Source organism: Acomys minous (assembly GCF_964271855.1).
Source record: "Acomys minous genome assembly, chromosome: 18".
Lineage (NCBI taxonomy): Eukaryota > Metazoa > Chordata > Mammalia > Rodentia > Muridae > Acomys > Acomys minous.
The window spans coordinates 67838548-67861204 of NC_140501.1; the positions used below are offsets into that span (position 1 = coordinate 67838548).

General features: G+C 45.0%; 1 long non-coding RNA gene across 1 annotated transcript; it reads right to left on the minus strand.

The window, feature by feature from the left end:
- Positions 1–16552: 16552 nt before the first annotated feature.
- Positions 16553–18097, minus strand: LOC311589240. The gene is made up of 3 exons (XR_014776465.1): positions 18080–18097; positions 17565–17983; positions 16553–16822 (listed from the first exon to the last, which is right to left on the minus strand). It is a non-coding gene; the product is annotated as an uncharacterized lncRNA (long non-coding RNA).
- Positions 18098–22657: the final 4560 nt, after the last annotated feature.

Consider the following 22657-nt stretch of genomic DNA (forward strand, 5'->3'; position numbering starts at 1 on the left):
TTGGAGTTGCTCCTCGCTGCCTTTTTCTGTACCGTATACCCTTGTTGCTCTTCCGATAGAGAAGGGGAGGCCGCAGCTCCTGGATTAGACCCCAGGCTTTGCCACTGATGCTAGCTAGATCTTTCCTTCTTGTTGCAGAGCGATAGTGGCCCGCATGTTAGGGTTCTTAGAGGTGACTATTATCTTACTTTACAGACAAAAGGGGCTAGGTTCCTTTAAAACATTTCTAGCCTCACCCCTTCTGCCCCATAGACAAACTGCAATCATCTCTTCTGTACAGAAAATGAAGGCCGGGTGGGGTCTCCCAGAAGGGCTTGAGAGACTTAGCACAGCAAGGAGCTGCTGCCCTGCACCGCTTCTGAGTCACAGCGGACTGGTCCAAAAGGTGGGCATTTGGGGAGGCGGTCTGAAAGCTACCCAGTTTCCAGGAATGGTGTGAAGGCGTTGCCATTGCCGTTTAGAGGGTTTAGAAGACGCGTGGTGTAGGATACCGGTTGCTGAGGTTGCAACAGCAGGGGGAGAGGGTAGCCCCCCCCCTCTTCTCACCCCAGAATGCTAAACTCTACCCTTTCTCCTGTGGGTCTGGAGAAGGGCGAAACTTAATTCATAGGGATAAGAAGAGTCCTCTGGTTCATAGGGTCAAAACAGAATTCCGGGAGGGGAGACCCTTTGACCAACCGGCTAGGACCCTGGAGCTATTTCCAACCTACCAATTAAGCTAGACTCTCTGGTCTCCTTGTAATTAGTTGACCAGAAGGCAAGAGAGTGAGATGTTGCTACCCCCTGGTGTCTGCCCGGTAAATACTGCCCAGTAGCCGACCTTCTTGGGGAATTTTTTCAGAGGGCGGTCTATGAACCTTCCCTGGTCATTGCTTCAAATCTGGTTCACCTGTTCTCGGGCCGGAGCGATGAAAATCTTCCTTTACTGGAACTTAACATCCCTTACAGTCAACGATTTGGTAGACTCCAGCGTTCCCCACAGCTAGGCAATGGGATATAATCACAGACGATAGAGTAAAGATCCACTAAAAAGAGTTTGAACTGGTGAGGAGAAGGAGTTTTGATTTAGGTTCTGGGATACAAGTTACTCCTTCTTTCCAGGAGTTCCGGTCCATGGTATGTGCGCTCAGCATCTCTTACCTGCGGGTGTGCGTACAATGTAATCTGAGTTGGTGTGTGTGCTCTTTGATAGGTGCTTTGAAGGATAAAGTTAAAGTCAGAGAGAGATAGGGACTGTACCAGGCTGCCAGGCCCTCTCCTGCGTTACAGATACAATTCACTGAATCTGTATGTATCCGCTGTATCTGTATGTATTTACGGTTCTTTGGGCGGGGCCTAATAAATTCCTACTATTTCATAGAAGAAGAAATGTCACTGGACTGAAATTATGTAACTTTCCATATGTTGTACAGTGCATGGGAAAGCCAAGGCTTGCACCCGGCTGTCTGACCCCAGGCTTCCACTCTTAACTAAGTTGTAAGTTGTAGCACCACCTTTAACACCATCTCACTGTCCGATTAATACACACACACACACACACACACACACATACACACACACACACACACACACACACGGTGGCTCGTGGTGGCACATGCCTGTAATCCTAGCCCTCTGGGAGGCAGAGGCAAGTGGATTTCTTTGAGTCCGAGGCCAGCCTGTTCTACAAAGCAAGTCCAGGACAGCCAAGACTACAGAGAGAAACCTTGTTTTCAAAACAAAACAACTTTGCTTTTGTAGTCGTCATTGCTGAGTGTCTAAAAGTGACGAATGGATATGTCTCTGTGGATCAGAGGAGAAAGTCTACTTCTATCAGGACTTGGTATGGAATAACAGTTACAGTAATTCCTACGATGTTTTCTGTGTGGGTCCAATGGAGAAGTGATACTGGGCATAGTGTTATCCTAACGTGGGGGGAGGAAGAAGAAACAGCTGTGTCTGTAATGTTTACTGCCTACCCAGCTCATGAGCTGCAAACACACAGCCGTGCTATAGAGCATTGGCTTTAAGCTGCTCACTAACACTTAGGCACCGGGAGAGAGGCTGTGGTAAGGGTCCTGCCTCAGTGCTGTATCTCATGTCAAGAGGAAACTGAAGGACCATAAATGGTAATTTTAGGATCAGATATGAAAGAATCTGTTCTTGTTAGCAGGGCCTTTCTAGGAAACTGGGTGCCAATTCTATTTATTTATTGTTTTTCGAGACAGGGTTTCTCTGTGTAGCCCTGGCTGTCCTGGACTCACTTTGTAGACCAGGCTGGCCTCGAACTCCCACTGATCCACCTGCCTCTGCCTCCCGAGTGCTGGGATTAAAGGCGTGTGCCACCACACCTGGCTGATGCCAATTCTTAGTTGTTTTAGGCTAAGAATAAATAAATATTAATCAGTTCTGTTTTGGTGTGACTTTCCATTACTTTTGGTTTTATTTGATGGATAACATTTCTTGCAGTGGACCTGGATTCAGTTCCCAGAAGTCACATGTCTGAAATCCTGAATTACAACTGTCTGTAGCTCTAGTTTGATCTATTATCCTCTTCTGGCTTCGATGGGCTCCAAGCACAGAGGTGGTACATACACACACTGGCAAAACACTCATACACTTAAAATAAATAAATGTATTATAACTTTATTTCTGACCTAGGTGTTGGCGAAACTGTACCACAAACTAATGCCAGTACATCAGGTTCTTTACTGGCCTACTGCCTCTGCTTTGACCTCCTGACAAGTCACTCTCTGCACCGTGTGAGGCCTTTTAAAATATGAGGCAGGGCAGGTGATGTGGCTCCATCAGCAAAGGTGCTTGCTGCCAAGCCTGGCAACCTGAGCTCTGCCCCCTAGGCACACAAGCTTCAAGCAATCAGCCTCTCCGAGCTCTCCTCTGACCTCCACATGTGCACCACGTTGCATGCACACAAATAAGTAAATAAAAGTAATAAGATAGGGCTGGAGAGATGACTCAGAGGTCAAGAGCACTGGCTGCTCTTCCAGAGGTCCTGAGTTCAATTCCTGGCAACCACACGGTGGCTCACGACCATCTGTAATGTGATATGGCGCCCTCTTCTGGCCTGCAGTTGTACATGCAGGCGCAACATTGTATACATATAAATAAATCTTTTTAAAGAAAGTAACAAAATATTACCACACCTGAAAAACAAACTTCTTGACATTAGGAATCATATCTGTTTTTCACTGATCCTTCCTAACTAGTGTCTAATCAGCCCTTCAAAGATACTGTTGTCAGTCCAGGTGCACATTGTAAGGGGAGCAAAAGTCCCACGGCACAGGGATGAAGGGAAGAACACGGCAGGTAGAGACTGGTTGGGAGTTGGAGGCCTGGGGTCAGTTGCAGATCTTTCCCACACTCCTGAATTTGACCCTCACTGTTTTGTCCTCTTGAGGTTATTTGCAAAGAAAAGATACCCAGGACAGAATTAAAAACAAAGGGTGCATCTGTGGGCCAGATGTAAGTTCATCGCCTTATAAGGGTTGGAGAAGGCGTGGCTTGAAGGCTTGCCTTGAGCTCAGAGATCCTCCTGCTTCTGTCTCAGGGATGGGATTAAACGGGTGTGCCATCATGCCCCAGCTGAAGAAAGGTTTCTGAAAAGATTGTAGATTTAGTAGTTATGGACTTGATTAATATATGAGCACACTAACCCTTTTATATAGTTGTACTCCATTTAGAAGTATAACTTGGTTTTCTTTGTTTGTTTTTCTGGAGACAGAGTTTCTCTGTGCAGCTTGGCTGTTCTGGACTCGCTTTTGTAGACCAGGCTGGCCTTGAACTCACAGAGTGCTGCCTGGCTAACAAGATGATTTTTTATACATACTGTCTTCAATAAACAAATCAAGTAGATGTCCATCATTTGTTTAATTGCTTTCAACTTTAGGGAATTTGTATTACTTTAAGTTTTTCTCTGTTGTGCAAAGGAAAATATAGCACGAACCACACAAGTTTACTCCTTATTTTGAACTATTTCTACCTGGTGTGTTTTACAAAGTGGAATTGCTGGGTCAGACAGGAGGAGCCATTTTATGGGTCATTGTGATGCTTCCTCCTGGTCCTCACCTAGGCTGAACGTGGAATCGACGGAAACACAAGGGCACTCCTGCCAGGGATCTTCTTGATCAGATTATTTGAACACTGAGACCCACCCTAACTGTGATGGTACCTCCTAGTGCCAGCCCAGATAAAAGGATGTGGAGGGAGGAAACTGCCTTTTGCACGTTCGCCATCACTTCTGCATGGCCTTTCTCTGTCTTGTTGCTGTGGTAACCCTCCGGTGCTGTAGAACCAGCTTCTCCAGACTTCCGACATGGACTGAAGACCAGTGGCTCTCCAGGAGTGCCCTAGGTCTTCAGCGCCAGCCTGGTAACAGCGAGACTTGATGCTTCGGACTTCAAGTCTGAGCAACTCTGGGATTCTCAGCTTCTCTAGTGTGAGACAGCCATCGCTGGACTGCCAGGACCACTTCCTGTGAGCCAGATTAGTAAATCCCCCTGTAATATGTGCATACCCGCTAGCAGTTCTCTTCCTCCGGAGAACCCTGACGGACAGTTGTTTTATTGCCAAATGTTATAAGGCAACATTTGGAGGTCAGGGGCCACGAGAACTCTTAAGACATTAAAAGGTTGGTTGTGAGGAACAAGACGTATTCTGAGTGGCTCAAAGTGGCAGTGCATCCGCGAATTGTTGCAGTTAAGAAGAGAAGTTGATTGGGTTCCATTTAAAGGAGCTGTTACCATGTAGAAATGTCTGAAATGGGACAATATCTCCTTGAGTGGCAATTTCCCCTCGATGAAAACTTCTATGCACAGTGAAACAGTTTTGAAAGAAACTTTTTCGTAAGCTTTCCAGGTTTGTGATTCATATATTTTCTAGTCTGATCCTTTTGTTCCAAGAATAAATTTTGTTAAATGAGCATATATTAAAATGGAAAAAGGGTCTAGGCATGGGAACAAATACCTTTTAAAAAATTTTTTATTTATTTATTCTTGTTACATCTCAATGGTTATCCCATCCCTTGTATCCTCCCATTCTTCCCTCCCTCCCATTTTCCCTGTATTCCCCTCCCCTATGACTGTTCCTGAGGGGGATTACCTCCCCCTGTATGTGCTCATAGGGTATCAAGTCTCTTCTTGGTAACCTGCTGTCCTTCCTCTGAATGCCACCAGGTCTCCCCCTCCAGGGGACATGGTCAAATGTGAGGCACCAGAGTACATGAGAAAGTCATATCCCACTCTCCACTCTACTGTGGAGAATGTTCTGACCATTGTCTAGATCTGGGTAGGGGTTTAAGGTTTACGGCCTGTATTGTCCTTGGCTGGTGCCTTAGTTTGAGCGGGACCCCTGGGCCCAAATCTGCCTATCATAATGTTCTACTTGTAGGTTTCTAGGACCCTCTGGATCCTTCTACTTTGCCATTCTCCCATGCTTCTCTCATCTAGAGTCCCAATACCTTTAATCTCAGCACTCTGGTGCCTCTGTGAGTTCAAGACCAGCCTGTCCATGTAGTTCCAGGCCAGGTAAATAGACCAGTGGTAGTAGCAGCGTCCTCAAGCGCTCACTGCAGACTAGAGTCCAGCTCTCCTGGGTAGGCAGTCTGGAAATTAGGGCAGCAAGAAACACACAACCCCCATCCTCAGAACTGCCAAACAGGTAAGTTTTTATGTTTTTCTTTCTTTTTCTGAGACACAGCCTGTGTGTATCTGAGTACACATCCCAGCATGGTTTCTGAATCATGCTCTTGCCTCCCCTGTCAGACAGTCTTGGAGGTTAGGAGTGTCCTGCAGGACCTGGCCAAGACAGGAGGAGGCATGCATTACTCTGAAGTCTTGTTCCTCACAGCCAAATTTTTAATAGTTTAAGAGTTCTCTTGACCCCTGACCTCTAAATGTTGCCTTATTTGGCAATAAGACAACTATTCGTCAGGATTCTCTGAAGGAAGAGAGCTACCAGGAATGCACATATTACAGGGGGATTTACTAATCTGGCTCACAGGAAGTGGTCCTGGCAGTCCAGCGATGGCTGTCTCACACTAGAGAAGCTGAGAATCCCAGAGTTGCTCAGTCACCAAAGCTTCAAGAGGTATTTTTTTTTCACTTTTGAAGATGTTAATTCATTCCTTTAAAGATGTTAGATTACTGCTATTCTGTTTGAGACAGGATAGCATGATATACCCCATTATGCTTGGTACTCGGTGTATAACCTCAGGTAGCCTCAAGCTTATGGCTTCCACCTCCCAAGTGCTGGGCTTCTCTGGTCCCCTTATGCAGCCTTTTCTGTGTTCACTGCCTACCTCCATGTCTGTCTTAGTTGCTTTTCTATTGCTGTGACAAAACACCATGACCAAGGCAATTTATAAAGGAAAGCATTTAATTAGGAGGCTCAGGGTTCCAGAAGGTTAAAGTCCATGACTAGTATAGCAAGGAGCATGGCAGCAAGCAGGCAACAGGCAGGCAGACATCAGGGAGGCAGGCAGCAGGCAGCAGGCAGGCAGACAGCAGGCAAGCAGGCAGACAGCAGGCAAGCAGGTAGGCAGCAGGCAAGTAGGCAGGCAGCAGGCAGGCAGAATGAAGGCAGGCAGCAGGCAGAGAGCAAGCAGGTAGGCAGGCAGCAGGAAAGGAGCAGGCAGGCAGCAGGCAGGCAGAGAACAGGCAGGCGGGCAGCAGGCAGGCAGGCAGCAGGGAGGCAGGCAGGCAGGCATGCAGACAGAGAGCAGGCAGGCAGGCAGGCATGCAGGCAGAGAGCAGGCAGGCAGGCAGCAGGCAAGCAGGCAGGCAGGCAGAGAGCAGGCAGGCAGGCAGCAGAAAAGGAGCAGGCAGGTAGGGAACAAGCAGGCAGGCAGCAGGCAGGGAGCAGGCAGGCAGGCATGGCACTAGCTCAGTAGCTGAAAGCTTACATGTGATCCATAAGCATGAGGTGGGGGAGGGAAACTTGGAATGACCTCAATGACACGCCTCCTCCAATAAGACCACATATCCTGATCCTTCCCAAACAGTTCTGCCAACTGGAAGCCAAGCAATTAAATGCACAAGCCTATGGGGACCATTCGCATCCCGAGCACCACAAAGGCTGCTGGGCACTCCAGTCCACTGCAAGCAAAAATAGCAAATCAGGCTGGAGGGATGGCTCAGAGCTTAAGAGCACTCGCTGTCTGCTCTTCCAAAGGTCCTGAGTTCAATTCCCAGCAACTACATGGTGGCTCACGACCACCTATAGTGAGGCCTGGTGCCCTCTTCTGGCCTGTAGGCAGTCATGCGGGCAGAATCCTACAAATAAATAAATAAGTAAATAAATAATAAATCTAAAAAAAAACCAAATCATTATGGAAGTTGTTGTTCTTAGAGATTGGTGTCTGAGGTAAACTCTGGATAAGAAGTAGCCCAAATCTCTGGGTATCTCTAGCTAGAGTAAATGAAGCTAAGTTTAATTTTAAGACAATATTTTTTTGTTTTTTTCAACTTATACGGAATAAAAGAATATATATGTGTATATATTTATAAAGACAATGGAAAACTTGAATGCTTCAAACATTAGTTTTGAGTAAGGTAGGGATTTAGGGTAAACAAATAGTCATAACAAAAAGGTATGATCAAGTGAAAGGACATAATATTTTCATGTTTAACTTTATTAAAACCAAGATTAACATTATTTTATTGGCCAGGTGGTTGAAATACACACTTTTAGTTCCAACACTCAGAAAGTAGAGGCAGGCAGATCTCTGAGTTCTATGCGAGCCTGGTCTACAAAGTGAGTTCCAGGACAGCCAGGACTACACAGAGAAATTCTTTCTCAAAAAACTCAAAAAACCAAACCAAAACCAAAAAGACCCAAAACCCAACAAACAAAAAAAGCAAAAAAAAAATCTATCATTTAGAAATATATCATTAGATATCATAAATAAATTTTAACATCTAATCACAAAAATATTTAAGAAACATAAGCAGTGAGAGAAACATTTAGTTACTGGGGTACTCAGCTGTTGGTGGTGTTGAAGATACGTGTCAGCCAGCGTTTTCCAAGTCCGGACGAATGAGCTCTCAGGTGACATAAGAAAGTTCAGCATCTCCTAAGAATGAGTTTGAAGAACCCGTAGACACCTGATCTTTAAATATGAAGTCACTGATATGATGTCTTTATTATTTTAGTAGAAATCATCTGAAGAAGACCATGTAACTAATTTGTTGTTGTTTTTGAGACAGGGTCTCTTTGTCTAATTAATTTTGAACTTACAGTTAAAAGTCTTTTATAATACCATGTGTCTATTTACTTATTTATTTAATGTATGAGTGCCCCATCTGCATGTACACGAGCAGGCCAGAGGAGGGCATCAGATCACAGTATAGATGGCTGTGAGCCACCATGTGGTTGTTGGGAATTGAACTCAGGACCCTTGGAAGAGGAGACAGTGCTCTTAACCACTGAGCTATCTCTCCAGCCCCCTGTCCATGTGTTATTTATTTATCTAATAGACCAAATTTTATAAACAAATTAAAATATGTGTCCACTAAAACATGTTTCATAGCTGGGTACAGCAGTGCATGCCTTTAATCCTAGCACTTGTGAGGCAGAGGCAGGCAGATCTCTGTGAGTTCAAGACCAGCCTGGTTTACAGAGTGAGAACAGGACAGCTAAGGCTGCACAGAGAAACTCTGTCTTGAAAAACCAAAAAACACGTTCCATAATCAGCATTTAATTTAGCAAAGGGGTTCTAAGTAAGCATCGTTCTCTCTAAACAGATTTTTAAAAAGGATTGATTTATTTTTTATTATTATGTATACAGGGCTCTGCCTGCATGTATACCCGTAGGCCGGAAGAGGGCATCAGATCACGTTATAGATGGTTGTGAGCCACATGTGGTTTCTGGGAATTGAACTCAGGACCTCTGGAGGAGCAGCCAGTGCTCTTAACCTCTGAGCCTCAGCTCCTCCTCCTCTTCCTCCTCTTCCTCCTTCTCCTCCTCTTCCTCTTCCTCCTCCTCCTCCTTCTTCTCCTCTTCTTCTAAATAGTTAAAGCAATGACTGACAATCTAAAAAACAAAGACTTTGTTCAATGGAAAAATATAAGAGACTATAAAATTTATTCATAATTTAAATATTTATTTAGTAAAAAGGATACCGAGAACAGATCAATTTTAAAGAAGATATTGTAGAAAGCTGAGCAGTAGTGGTGCATGCCTTTAGTCCCAGTCCTTGGTAGGCAGGGGTAGGCAGATCTCTGAGTTGGAGGCCAGCTTGGTCTACAGAACAAGTTCCAGGACAGCCAAGGCTTCACAGAGAAATCTTGTCTCAAAAACCAAACAAACAAACAAAAATTAATAATAATTTTAAAAATCAAGCATTAATTTTATCTCCAGGTATAGAATTAACCTTAAAAAAAGCCTTTGTAGTATTTTATTTACCTTATAACCCTTATAGTATTTTATAAAATTATAAGTATAAACAGCCTTATAACCTCTATATTATCTGAAATTAGTTATAACCATATTTTTAATAAATATTTACAACATACTTTAATCTTAACATTATTCTTATTACAAAATTTAGGAAACAATTTTAATGAAGTAATTTAATTTTTTAAACTTTTTATTAGTTCTATGTGAATTTCACATCATGCCCCCCAATGCACTCATCTCCCCCTCTTTTCATATGTGCCCGCCACCCTTGCAACCGCCCCCCAAACAGAGAAAAAAAAATCTCCTTGCAGAAGCTGTAGCGTGTCACAGTATGTCTCACAGTATACCCTTTTGTCCACACCTTTTTGTTTGCAAAGGTTCATTGCAACGAGTCGTCGTCGGTCTGGTAGGAGGCCTCTGGCTTCTACTCTATCACTCCTGGGCCCTCACTGGGGCTCCTGTCAGATGAGAAGAAGCAGATATGAGAAGCTCGGGCCATGGTAAAGTCTAGACCCAGGCTGCCAACAAGGGCCACATCTGGGTCAGGGTCTATGTTGATGTCTGAGGCCTCCTGTGTTATCACCAAAGGCCATGGGATGTTCCTGGTCTGGGCAGCGGCCTGGGGCCACGTTGATGTCCAAGCACTGTGCTGAGCTCATCCTGCCTGTCGCACATCACCACATTCGGGAGAACTGGACCTGACCCTTGCTTGGGCGAAGCGGGAGAGCTGGTCCTGGTGGCACAGACACAGGTGAAGGTGGAGGGCTGACCAACTGCCTCTGCCTCCTGAGTGCTGGGATTACAGATGGGCACCACCATGCCCGGCAGAATTATGTTTTTTTATAATCCTTATTATGAAAAGGAAAGTACAGATATCTTCAGTAGCCATATTTAATAGTTAATATATGGTCCAACATGAATTAAAAAGGCTTACATTTAATGGTTTTATATTAGGAATATTTTTAAGAAATCATATGAATTTTGGGATTATATATTTATATTATATAAAAGAGAATCTGCAGCCAGGAGAGGTGGCGCACGCCTTTAATCCCAGCACTCAGGAAGCAGAGGCAGCTGGGTCTCTGTGAGTCCAAGGCCAGCCTGGTCTACAAAGCAAGTCCAGGATAGCCAAGGCTACACAGAGAAACCCTGTTTCAAAAAACAAAATAAAACAAAACAAAACAAAACAAAAAACCCAAAAGTCAAAAAAAACAAAAAACAAAAAAATTAAGCAAACACCCAAACAAAACCAAAAAACCCAAAACAAAATCTATGTACACAACACTGAAGTTTTATGAAACAAACATTTAATATTCCCAAAGATGTCATTTTAATAGATTTTAAGTACTCAAATTTATAAAATAGTATTCATCAAGTCTTAATATATGTTTACAATATTTAAATTTGAATCTGCATGTGCATTTTAATTGAGCATTCCACAAAAATAATTTTAGCACACAACAAAAATGAATTTGAAAAGAGAACTGAAGTGGCCACAGTTTAAACAAAAGAAAAACTTTGATACAAACAGCATATGAACACAACCAAAAATACACTGACACAGTTACTATAGACACATGACACAATTATATGGTATTAGGTGCACCCAGTTGAGGAGGAAAAGAGAGAGAGAGAGAGAGAGAGAGAGAGAGAGAGAGAGAGAGGGAGAGAAAGTCTACTGTATTTCTTTAAGGTATGAAAAAGGAGGCTTGGTAGCACAGAAGATCTAGGGGTGAAGTTTGCCATTAGACTTGCGGTAATCCCCTCTCTGTTTCTTTCTGTCTCTCCGTCTCCGTCTCTGTCTGTGTCTTTCTGTGTCTGTCTGTCTGCTTGCCTGCCTGTCTGTCCCTGCGTGCATGCGTGCATGTGTGTGTATGTGTCTCTCTCTGAAGGGAGGTGCCAGTCTGCTACTTTCTAGAAGGTGACTTGGTGGTGACAGCTTGTACCAAGACAGATCTAACTGCCCTTCCAAAATAATCAAGTTAAAAAAAAAAAGCCAACATAAAAGTGGAAAGCAGACAGAACAGGGGGATTTATTTAACACAGTCACATGGGGAAGATTGACAGAGATCCTGCAAACCCCTCAAGTCTTTAGGGTCTTGAAGTAATATCTATGTATGTATGCATGCATGTGTGTGTATGAATGTATGTGTGTATGTATGCATACATCCACATGTGTGTATGCATGTGTGTATATATGTATGTGTGTGTATGTATGTATACATGTATGTATGCATGCCTGTATGTGTGTGTGGCTACAACCCTTTCCCCTCTCATAGCATGAGATTTCCAGGGAAACTTGTTTTTTGTTTGTTTTTGTTTTTTGAGACAGGGTTTCTCTGTGTAGCCTTGGCTGTCCTGGACTCACTCTGTAGACCAGGCTGGCCTCAAACTCACAGTGACTCGCCTGCCTCTGCCTCCCAAGTGCTGGGATTAAAGGCGTGCGCCACCACGCCCGGCTTTGGAAACTTGTTTTTTTTTTTAAATAATTTATTTATTTTTATTTCATGTGTATTGGTGTTTTGACTGCATGTATGTCTGTGTGAGGGTGCTGGGTCCCCTGAAACAGGAGTTACAGTTGTGAGCTGCCATGTGGGTGCTGGGAATTGAACCTGGGTCGCCTAGGAAGAGCAACCAGAGCCCCTTAACCGCTGAGCCATCTCTCCAACCCTGGGCCCATTCTCTTAACTGTCTGATGATTAGATTGAGAAACATGTCTGTTTAGAATATCTTTATAATACCAGACCCACCATATGAGGGGACTCTGGCTTTCAAAGATGTCTCCCAGAAGGGTGGAAGGGTCTAGGAAGGGTCTACTTTCATGTTAGCTCACTCAAATGCTTAGTGGCTTTCTTGTAAGAAAGCAGAAGTAAAGGAACGCACCAGAGCCTGTGTTTAATAGGATGACCCAGTCAGATGACAGACAGGGAACTCCCTGTGATGCGTGAAGACAGTCACACGGAAACCCCCAGGAATGCTGGCCACAGAGGGGACACAGGCACGGCTTCATTAGCCGGAATTCCCCTAAGCTGTAGGGCCCTCCCCAGGGCGGGTGGGGTGCTGAGATTTTTGGCTTTAAGCATGAAAGGAAGCTTAGGGCTCAGCTAAACGTCAGAGACCAAGAAGCTGGTTAGAGAGGAGGGAGTCATTTTAGACTTTACCTGTGATTGTGACATAAGCCATAAAAGGTTTTATTAATTCTTTGCTTTGGCACTTAACTTAGCTCTTTGGTGCTGTTTCTCTTTGAAGGGATTATTATTATTATTATTATTATTATTATTATTATTATTATTATTATTATTATGTGGTTTGTTGTTGGCTGGCTGTCCTGGTACTCTCGCTCTGTAGGCCAGGCTGGCCTCCAACTCAGAGAGACCCATCCACCTGCCTCTGCCTGGGATCAAAGGCGTGTACCACCACAGCCTGGCCTTCTTCATTATTATTAATTACCGCTTTTATTGTTTTTTTCCAGATTATTTTACATCCTCAAATCACAGCCTGCATGTGATTTTTTTTAAAAAATTGCATTGTCTAGGACTTTGTTCAGAGCACAAGATAAAGCCGTTTGGAGTTAGTCAGTGTTTCTCTTCATTTTTCCAAATACTTGCAAGTTAGTAATTGACATACATAAAGTCAGCTAGAGAACCTGATGGCAGTTTATCTCCAAACATTTCCTCCTCTTGGAAGCCTTGTTCCCCTATGTACACATACATCATATACATATATATGCATACATAAACATACACACACATATAAACACATACACACACACACACACACACATTTCCATACTTCTGAGACCATTTTTTCCAACTGAGTCTTAGGATCATTTTGCATCTCACTCAACTGTGTGTGTGTGTGTGTGTGTGTGTGTGTGTGTGTGTGTGTCTGTGTGTGTGTGTGTGTGTGTGTGTGTGTGTGTGTCTGTGTGTCTGTGTGTGTGTGTGTGTGTGTGTCTGTGTGTGTGTGTCTGTGTGTGTGTGTGTGTGTGTGTGTCTGTGTGTGTGTGTGTGTGTGTGTGTGTGTGTGTGTGTGTGTGTGTCTGTGTGTCGGGGCCTGAAGACACTGGTGAACTGGTCCCTCCCAGGGGAGCCAATAGAGTTCGTTCTGAGGCAGGATTCTGGTTGGTTTGTTGGGATGCCCCACAGACCCCCACACTCTGCGTGGGAGGGGACAATGCCTCTTTTCTTCAGTGCTTTTATCATCAGAAGGAACAAGTGCCTCTTGTCTCAGCATCAGGCACTCATAAGATTCCTAAGCTAAAGACTTGGCAAGGCCACAGGAGAAGCAGCAGAAAAATGCAGAATTATGCATTTGAGAAGGAGTTTCAGGAGACAAAGGCCAAGTGATAATAAATAAAAAAAAATTAAAGACAATGAAAGTCAAACCAAAAATGCCTTCCAAGTTCCAAAAGTGAACGAAATACTGAAACCGAGCAAAACAGTTAGAATCCAAAATGCCTCAAGAGGTCCAAAAGCAAGCAAAGAAGTTAAGCCAAATGTCTAGACCAAATGCTTTCAAAGCAAACAAATTAGATACTTTAAACCAAATACTTTGAAAGCAGACCAAAAAGGTTTTTTTTTTAAAAATAAAGTAGCGTCCCCCCCCCCCGTCCCCCCCCCCAGACAGGGTTTCTGTGTAGCCCTGGCTGTCTGGGCCTCTTTTGTAGACCAGGCTGGCCTTGAACTCACAGAGCTCCACCTGCCTCTGCCTCCCGAGAGCTGGGATTAAAGGCATGCACCACCACACCTGGCTTAAAGTAGGATTCTAGTTAACCAGCTCAGAATAGACTAAATAGACCACGGACCAACCAAATTAAGGGAGGTCTAGCGCTCTGGAGAGAACTCACTAACAATGCTCCTGAGGAAGTGACTTTCAGTGGCCTAGACTCAATGGGTCCATACAGGTGATGGTGAAAAGCAGGTCATGTGATACCGTAATTGTTGATACAAAACCCACAACTCTCATTTTAGAGGGGATAAGAGGTAGTTTACTCTGGAGCCATGTTGAGTGACTATGGTCCAGGAACACAAAATATCCAGCAAGTGTTCTTAAATGTTGAGGCATCTTTCCAACTTCTATTTTAAAGTTTATTTATCTTATTTTCAGTAGGGGTATTGGTCTGCATGTATACTGACGTACCACATTCGTGTCTGCAGAAGCAAGAAAATCACACCAGATGCCCTGGAGCAGCAGTTACAGGCAGTTGTGAGCAGCCTTGTGGGTGCTGGGGACAGAATCTGGGCTCTGGGTCCTTTGTAAGAACAGAAAGTGGTCACCTCCTCAGCCCTTAATTTGGTCTTACATTTTTATTTCTGTATGTGTGCAGTATTTGTATGCAGTATTTGTGGAAGTCAGAGCACAACATTAGAAAATTAGCTTTCACCTTCCACCTCACTGAGAGGTTTTCTTTTTCCTTCTTTCCTTTCCTTTTCTTTTTTTGTTTGTTTGTTTGTTTATTTGTTTTTGTTTTTGTTTTTCAAGACAAGGTTTCTCTGTGTAGCCTTGGCTGTCCTAGACTCTCTTTTGTAGACCAGGCTGGCCTTGGACTCACAGTGATCCACCGGCCTCTGCCTCCTGAACGCTGGGATTAAAGGTGTGTGCCACCATGCCCGCTCTCTCTTTTTTTAAATGTATTTTTATTTTCTGTGGATTGGTGTTTTGCCAACACATATATCTGTTTGATGGTGTCAGAAGTCCTGGAACTGGAGTCACAAACAGGTGTGAGCTACTATGTGGGTGCTGGGAATTGAGCCTGGGTCGGAAGAGCAGCCAGTGCTCTTCACCACTGAACCATCTCTTCAGGCCCCCAGACAAGTTTTCTGTTTCTGAGCTCCGGGCTAGCTGTCTATGCTGGTGTGGATAAGAGTGGCTCCCATAAGCACATATATTTAAACGCTTAGTCACCAGGGAGTGGAGCTGTTCACAAGGATTAGAAGGATTAGGAGGTGAGGCCTCGTTGGAGGGGACATGTGTCACTGGGGGTGGGTTTTGCAGTTTCAAAGCCCGGTGTCTCTCTCGGCCTGTGGATCAGAATGTAGCTCTCAGCTTCTGCGCCAGCACCGTTTGTGCTGCTCATCGCTGTGAAGTGCTTTGTTTTTTATGAGTCACGGTGTCTCTTCATAGCAAACTTTTGAGAAAGAGCAGGGAAGGCCAAAGCACCAGAAAAGGCACACTTGGCCTCTGGCCAGCATCTAAAAGACTGAGATGAAGAGAAAAAGTTACACCTTTTTGACCTGAAATTCAGAAAGACGGGCAGATCTAACAGACTCTCATGGTGGCTGGGGAGCCCAGGAACCGAGGGTAGAAGTTCTGGGAAGGAGCAGTGCATTAGCTCACTGAAGGACCACGGATTTCTCGTACCTCTCTATGGTTAAGGTGGACCTGCCTTTCTGAGGCCCAGTCCCTTGGCCAGATGGTTGACCTGCCCAACTAGAGTAACACTTAATGGAGGAGACAACGCCATGTTTCTACCCAGAGGTGAACTCCATTCCTTACAGTAGCATTTCGTACCCCGAAGAGGCAACCCCAAAGTTCATCACAGATTAATGACTTGACTGGTGTTTTGGTTCCCACCCTCGCATCTAGCCTCCAGGCAATAATGCTTATTTAGGGATGATAAACAAACAAACAGACAGACAGACAAACAAACCAAAAACCACCTTTGACATTCCTGGCCTCTAGCCAGGTCAGGACCCAGGATAGTCTTGGCTGATGGCCAAAGGTTTGACCGGTGGCCCCACCCCTAATCTCCGCTTCAGTTGCTAGCTGCTGACCTTATCAGCTCCCCTCATCTGAAGAGGCACTCTGTCACGTAGGAAACGGAGGCAGTGATGAAATCTGGCTTCTTCCTGCTGGTGGGGGTCACTGAGGGCAGCAGTGGAGCCAGTAACCGTCTGCGTAACAGGCAGGTTACAGAGGACAGACGGCCCTTGGTGACAGAGATGTAAGGACTAAGAAGGGTACAGGAGCAGTCAGGGAGAGGTAACACTGAAGCTCTGAGCGATTGAAACGCAGGGGCGGCCATGGTTACCACAACAGCTGAACACAAGACAGGAGAAAGCAGAGCAAAGGACATTATGATGGTCTGGATTGAAGTCCATAATATTCTTTTTTTTCTTTATTCGTTTATCATTTATTTATTTATTGAAACAGGGTTTCACAAATATAGTTATGGCTGGCCTGAAACTTGCTCTGTAGACCAAGCTGGCTTTGAACTCACAGAGACCTGTGTGCATTTGTCTCCCAAGTGCTGGAATTAGTGGTGTGCGCCACTGCTCCTAGCCACATCAGAATATTCTGTTTTTCCTCAGGGTTTTTTCGTCTCCAACTTTGGCCTCCAAGACCCTGCTGGAGAATGATGAACCGAGGAACTGATTTCAGGCTCTTTAATAGCTCTTGGGATGCTGGAATCACGATGTGAGGTCCCTCCAGAGAGAGAGCCAAGACATGCATTTCCTCATTTGCACTACATGGATAATTGCTCAACAAACAAACAAACAGAAAGGAACGAGTTGGCAAAGATGTGGCCTTGAGTGACTGGCTGTATCTTTCTACTAACTCAGCCAGAGAGGTTTTCATCAGCTGAAATTTTGGAGCCGGGAGAATCATATATTATTGTTATTGGTGTATGTGTGGGGGCGGGGGCACACATGCCACAGTGTGCGTGTGGAAGTCAGAGGACAACTTTGTGCACTCGTTGTTTATTTTTAACTTAATTTATTTATTTATTATGCATGCAGTGCTCTGCCTGCATGGCAGAGGAAGGCATTAGATCACATTATGGATGGTTGTGAGCCACCATGTGGTTGCTGGGAATTGAACTCAGGACCTCTGGAAGAACAATCAGTGCTCTTAACCTCTGAGCCATCTCTCCAGCCCCCTGTGTACTCGTTTCTATTTTTAAATTTTTTTCCCCCTTCTATCTTGACCTGGGTTTTGGGGACTGAATTCAGTACCTTCACTTGCCGAGCCATTTTGGCTGTTCTTATGAGCTTATAGTCCTTAGGAACAATAGCAAGAGAGGCATACATTACAGAAGAGATCTGGGCTGAAAGACCAACCTTGAGAGGAAGTAAATAAGTGGCAGTCACCCCCATGGCTGCATGTCATGCAGCAGCGGAGAAGGCTGCGAGAAGACTAGGGCACTGGTTTGAATTAGAACACCCACCTTAGGCTCATTGATTGGAATGCTGGGTCAGCAGGGAGTGGCACGATTTGAAGGGAATAGGAGGCCAGGCGTGGTGGTCCACGCCTTTCATCCCAGCAGAGGCAGGCAGATCTCTGAGTTTGAGGGTAGCCTGGTGTACAAAGTGAGTTCCGGGACAGCCAAGGCTGCATAGAGAAATGCTGTTCTTGAAAAGCAAACAAAAAAGAAAGAAAGAAAGGATGAGGAGAGGTGGCCTTGTTGGAGGTAGTGTGTCACTGGAGGTAGGCTTTGAGGTTTCAGAGGCCCAAGCCAGGCCCAGTGGTTCCTTTCCTGTTGTCTGCTGATCTGGATGTAGAACTCTCAGCTCCTTCTCCGACACCATGTCTGTCTGCTTGCTGCCATGTTCCCCACCATGGTGAAAATGGGTTAAATCCCTGAAACTGTAAACAAGCCCCAATTAATGCTTTTTTTTTTTTTTAAGTTGCCATGGTCAAAGGTCTCTTCACAGCATAGCCAGGCAGGAACAGAAGTCTTACTCCAGCAAAGGCAGCGCGTGTTCCTCTGTCTGATGCAGCGGGCCCAGGACTGAGCCTTCCGTTCAGCCTCTTAGTCCAACCTGCCTGGAGTTCCTCGGAGCTCTCCAACCACAATCCTTCCGAGGCGCCAATTTAGTTGCTTTTGTACTTTTACACTCCAAGTTTTCTTCAGCTAATCCTCCTGCATAACATGGAACAATCCTTCTTAGATCCCAAGGGCTCGAATCTGGCAGGGTCACAAAGTACCAGGCACTGAGGAAGCAAAGTAGATCACCGTACAGGATGAAAGAGAAAGACACCTCGAGGCACAGCATTGGGAGTGTCCAAGGAATTGGTAGTGTGTGAAGCCGAGTGTGCGGGAGGGGAAAGCGTTTGTAATAGTAACGATCAGTGAAGAATTGAGGGAAGAAATGAGCCGCGGTGGCTCTCACAGAGCTTGTAGGAGGGCTGCAGCCCCCAGAAGACTTTATGCAAACACAGCCGACCACCCTTCTGCTGCAGAGGGTCACAGGCTGCAAAGAAGGATGTGTCTTGTCTGGGTACTTCCTTGAGATAAGTTCACACACAGTTGGGGACGCGGACATATCTGGCTGTGTATCATCTTTCCTAGGGGGGCAGGGGAACAAGGGTGGGTCGTCACTGTACCCCAGTAGTCCACCTGGGACTTTGATTCTCTAACTCAGTTGATACAGGACTTCTGCAATACAAGATATTTAGGAAGACATTTAGGGCATTTTGTTCAATCACATCACATAGTTTTTATAATGTCTTTTGAAAATAGTTATACAGTAGGGGGATGATCACCTTTAACAAAGAGGTATGCAAACCTGAGGCTTAGAGAAGCTAAGGACAGTTCCCTGCACCACACATCCAGAATGTCAAGTATCAAGTATAGTTTTTTAAAGTTGTATAATTATTAAAAATTGCATAATTTTATTTATTTTTAATTTATGTGTTTAAGTATTTTGCCCTCCTGTATGTATGCATACCATATGTGTTTGCAGTGCCCATGGAGGCCAGAAGAGGGCACTAGATCCCCTAGAACAGGAGCCACAGCTGCTTGAGCCCCCTAGTGGGCACTTTTGTTACACTTATTTGTGTGTGTGTGTGTGTGTGTGTGTGTGTGTGTGAGAGAGAGAGAGAGAGAGAGAGAGAGAGAGAGAGAGAGAGAGAGAGAGAGAGAGAGAGAGAGAGACAGAGAGAGACAGAGACAGAGACAGAGACAGAGACAGAGAGAGACAGAGAGAGACAGAGAGAGAGAGACAGACAGAGACAGAGACAGAGACAGAGACAGACAGAGACAGACAGAGAGACAGAGACAGAGAGAGAACTATATGAACTGTTCTAACAAAGTTTATTCTAAACAGCATTCCTGTTTTCTACAAGGCAGCTTGCCCTTGAACCTGCTGTTATTCCCCCTTTTTCCTAAGGCCTGGCCCCTTGCTGGCTCACAGGAGCAGAGTCACCAAGGCTGATCTCAGAGAGCACTTACAGTTTCTCTCACTTTCAGCTGAGAGACCCAGATAGTCTGGGACCCATGATGAGCCCAGGCTAGCTTCCCACTCCCAGCAAGTCCCCTCCTAAGTGCTGAGATTCTTCAGCGGCTTTGCCCATCTCAGCTGAGTAATCTCTAAAATGCCCCCTGTCTCTGAAAGAAAAAAGGCTCTAAGTGCTGGCGGCCAGAAAGCAAGAGTGGGGGAAACATGAGCCTGTGACTTGCAGACACTTTCTGATCTTCCCCTTGGAGACCGGGTGCTGGTCCGGAGCTGAGGACACGGTGGCATCTATTGCTCGTGCCTGGCTACTAGGAACCTCATGACCAGGAGGCTGAAAGTGGCGTTGCTGATAACAACCTTATCTAAGGGAATGTAAACCATTGAGAATCTAAGGTTGAAGCAGGCCGGGGTGAGAAACCTCCACCTACAGTTCACAGCGACATCCAAATGGCTCTAGACAGAGCGTCAGAGATTTTTAAGGAGATTTCTATGAAGTAGCTTACTCGTCCACAGCAAATTGCCTTGGGCCAGGCTGGAAGTACAGAACACCCCTAACCGTGGGTTTCATGGAAGTCCTGGAAGTCCTGGCGTTTGACTAGGCAGTTGTCTTCAAATTCACAAGTGAGGTACAAGTTGTAAGTATTCAGTTCTGTGATGTGTGTGTGTGTGTGTGTGTGTGTGTGTGTGTGTGTGTGTGTTTGTATAATTATACATCCGTGAGAGAACAAAGGAAGATAAGGTGACAGGGATGCAAACAGTATGAATGTCTAGGACGCTGGGCAGCGGTCAGCAGGGACTGGACAAGCCAGGAGGGAAGGAACCCGAGGTGACCACAGGGCACTGTGCTGCCTCTCACACTGCCTCCAGAGAGCAGCGGAGCTGGCATGTCCCAACCTCTCTGAATGCTGTCCTTGGTTGATTTGGAGGATCCCAGATCTTGGCAGAGGCCAATAATGACACCAGGGAATTTGGGATAGCTTCAGACGGAAGGAAGGATTTGGTCTGAGCGTCTAGACCTTATAGTACGTTTCTTTAGGAGGCCGTGGCTCTACAGTCTACAGGGATACCCTGGGCTCTCACGTGAAAGCCCTGAGTCTCAGAGTGTATCATCCATGACCCGTATCATCTACATCCTGGGAAGCCTCACTCTTACCCTCTGACCCTAGGGTTCTCCAGGCAGGTCTCAGACGGGCAGGGGGCTCAACGTAAGTATCTTCATGTTTTACCACCGCTCTTGTTTTATCAGCAGTGTGCTAATAAAAACAAGTTTTTAAAACTTATTTTGTTGGGGAGCTAAATTCAGGACGTCCCACATGTTAGGCAAGTACTCTGCTACTGAGTTAGCTATATGCTCAGCGCAAAAGAAATCCCTTAAAGCATGATTTTCATGGAGAATAAAATCGCATCGTGGAGTATATCAATAAATTAATTTTTGTTAATTTTAAATACCTTTACTTTGGAATACTTTCAAATTAATTAATTAATTAGGGTTTTCTGAGATTCCTTGCTATCCTGGAGCTCACTTTGTAGACCACGCTGGTCTTGAACTCACAGAGATCTACCTGCATCTGCCTCCCGAGTGCTGGGATTAGAGGTGTGCGACACCACTGGCTGGCAGAATAATTTGAAATTTAAACAAATGTTACAGAAATGGTGTACAAGTGCTCCTACATACTTCACCCAGTTGTAAGGGAAGTTTCATATTTGTTTTAAAACTCAGTTATGTTATATAAACATGTTTTGGTTTTAATCCCAAGTGTGGGATTTTTAGTTTGTCCACAGCTGATAACTGCCTCCTGTAGAGGCATGGTCTTTGACAGCTGGAGTTAGTTGAATTCTGAGGACTCTGAGGGACGTAAAAAAAAGAGCCTAAAGGGACACTGGGTGGTGGTTTGATGGAGACTGACAGAGGACTGCCTGCTACATGTACTGGTTTGCTGGATACCCTGACAGCTGAGATTAGTGTTACCCCCAAAATACCCCAACGACCTTACCCAGCCGGAAGAAGTAAAGAGGTCTATGTCCCCCTTTCTCCTTCTAACCTTCTTTCTCTCCTACCTAGGGTTGGGGGAGGTGTTGGAAGGGAGGTAAAGGCTTTTAAGAACCCTAAATTAAGTAGGTTTGTGAAAATTCTAAGCCTACACCCAGCTTTTCCCGTTGTTAATATATCTGGCCTATTCAGAAATAAGTTCCTACCATAATGGCTGCTATCTCGTAAAACTTTAGTGACTACCTGCTAAAGACGACCGCCTTTGCCTTCACAGCCACAGTACAGTCTAGAAACGAGCAATTGGTCTACTGTTATAACAAGTGAATTTTAAGACAATATATGTGCTATCCACATAATGCCTATTTCCAAGTGTTAGTTAAGAAGGGAACTTCAGGGAACAGCCGGGATTGTCAAGGCACACTTGCCAGGAGTTTGAAACAATTCCTTTCTGCTCTTACTACACTTTAGGGAGAAGCCCGGGAGCTGATGGTCTGTAGCTTCTACTTGACCATGAAAACCCAACTCTAGATGTGGATGCTGGCTTGTTAAGATGGCTTCAGGTTGTCCTCTGACTTCCACAACTGTGCACACCTACCCCCCCAACAGCAAATAAATACATATTAAACAACAACAACAACAAAATGTGGACACTTACTAAAGATCAGACACTCCAGGATGTCCCAAGCTCACCTGCAGTGCCACCAGACAGGACCTTTGCGATGTATCCCTGTCTTTGAATAGCTAATGGAGGTGCAGATCTTTACTCTGGCAGAGTGTCCTTCATGTCTCCAACAGCCAATGGTATGGCCAGGGAGAGCTTGACTAGCGGACTGACAAGTCCTTGAGGACCAACACCCCTACCTGAACGGCAAAATGTCAGGGATGTGCACAGACTCAGCATCATGGGCGTTAAATGCCCCTTTGGATAAATATGTTTTTGTCTCAAATCCAGGAGTCTGTTCGCAGGCTGATTTTTGCCAAGCCTATGTATCGTGAGTTAGACACTGGAAAAATGCTTGTGATCCATTAAGATTACTAATAGAGTGCTAGCTTGAAAACATCACTGGACTGGAGAGAGAGAGAGAGAGAGAG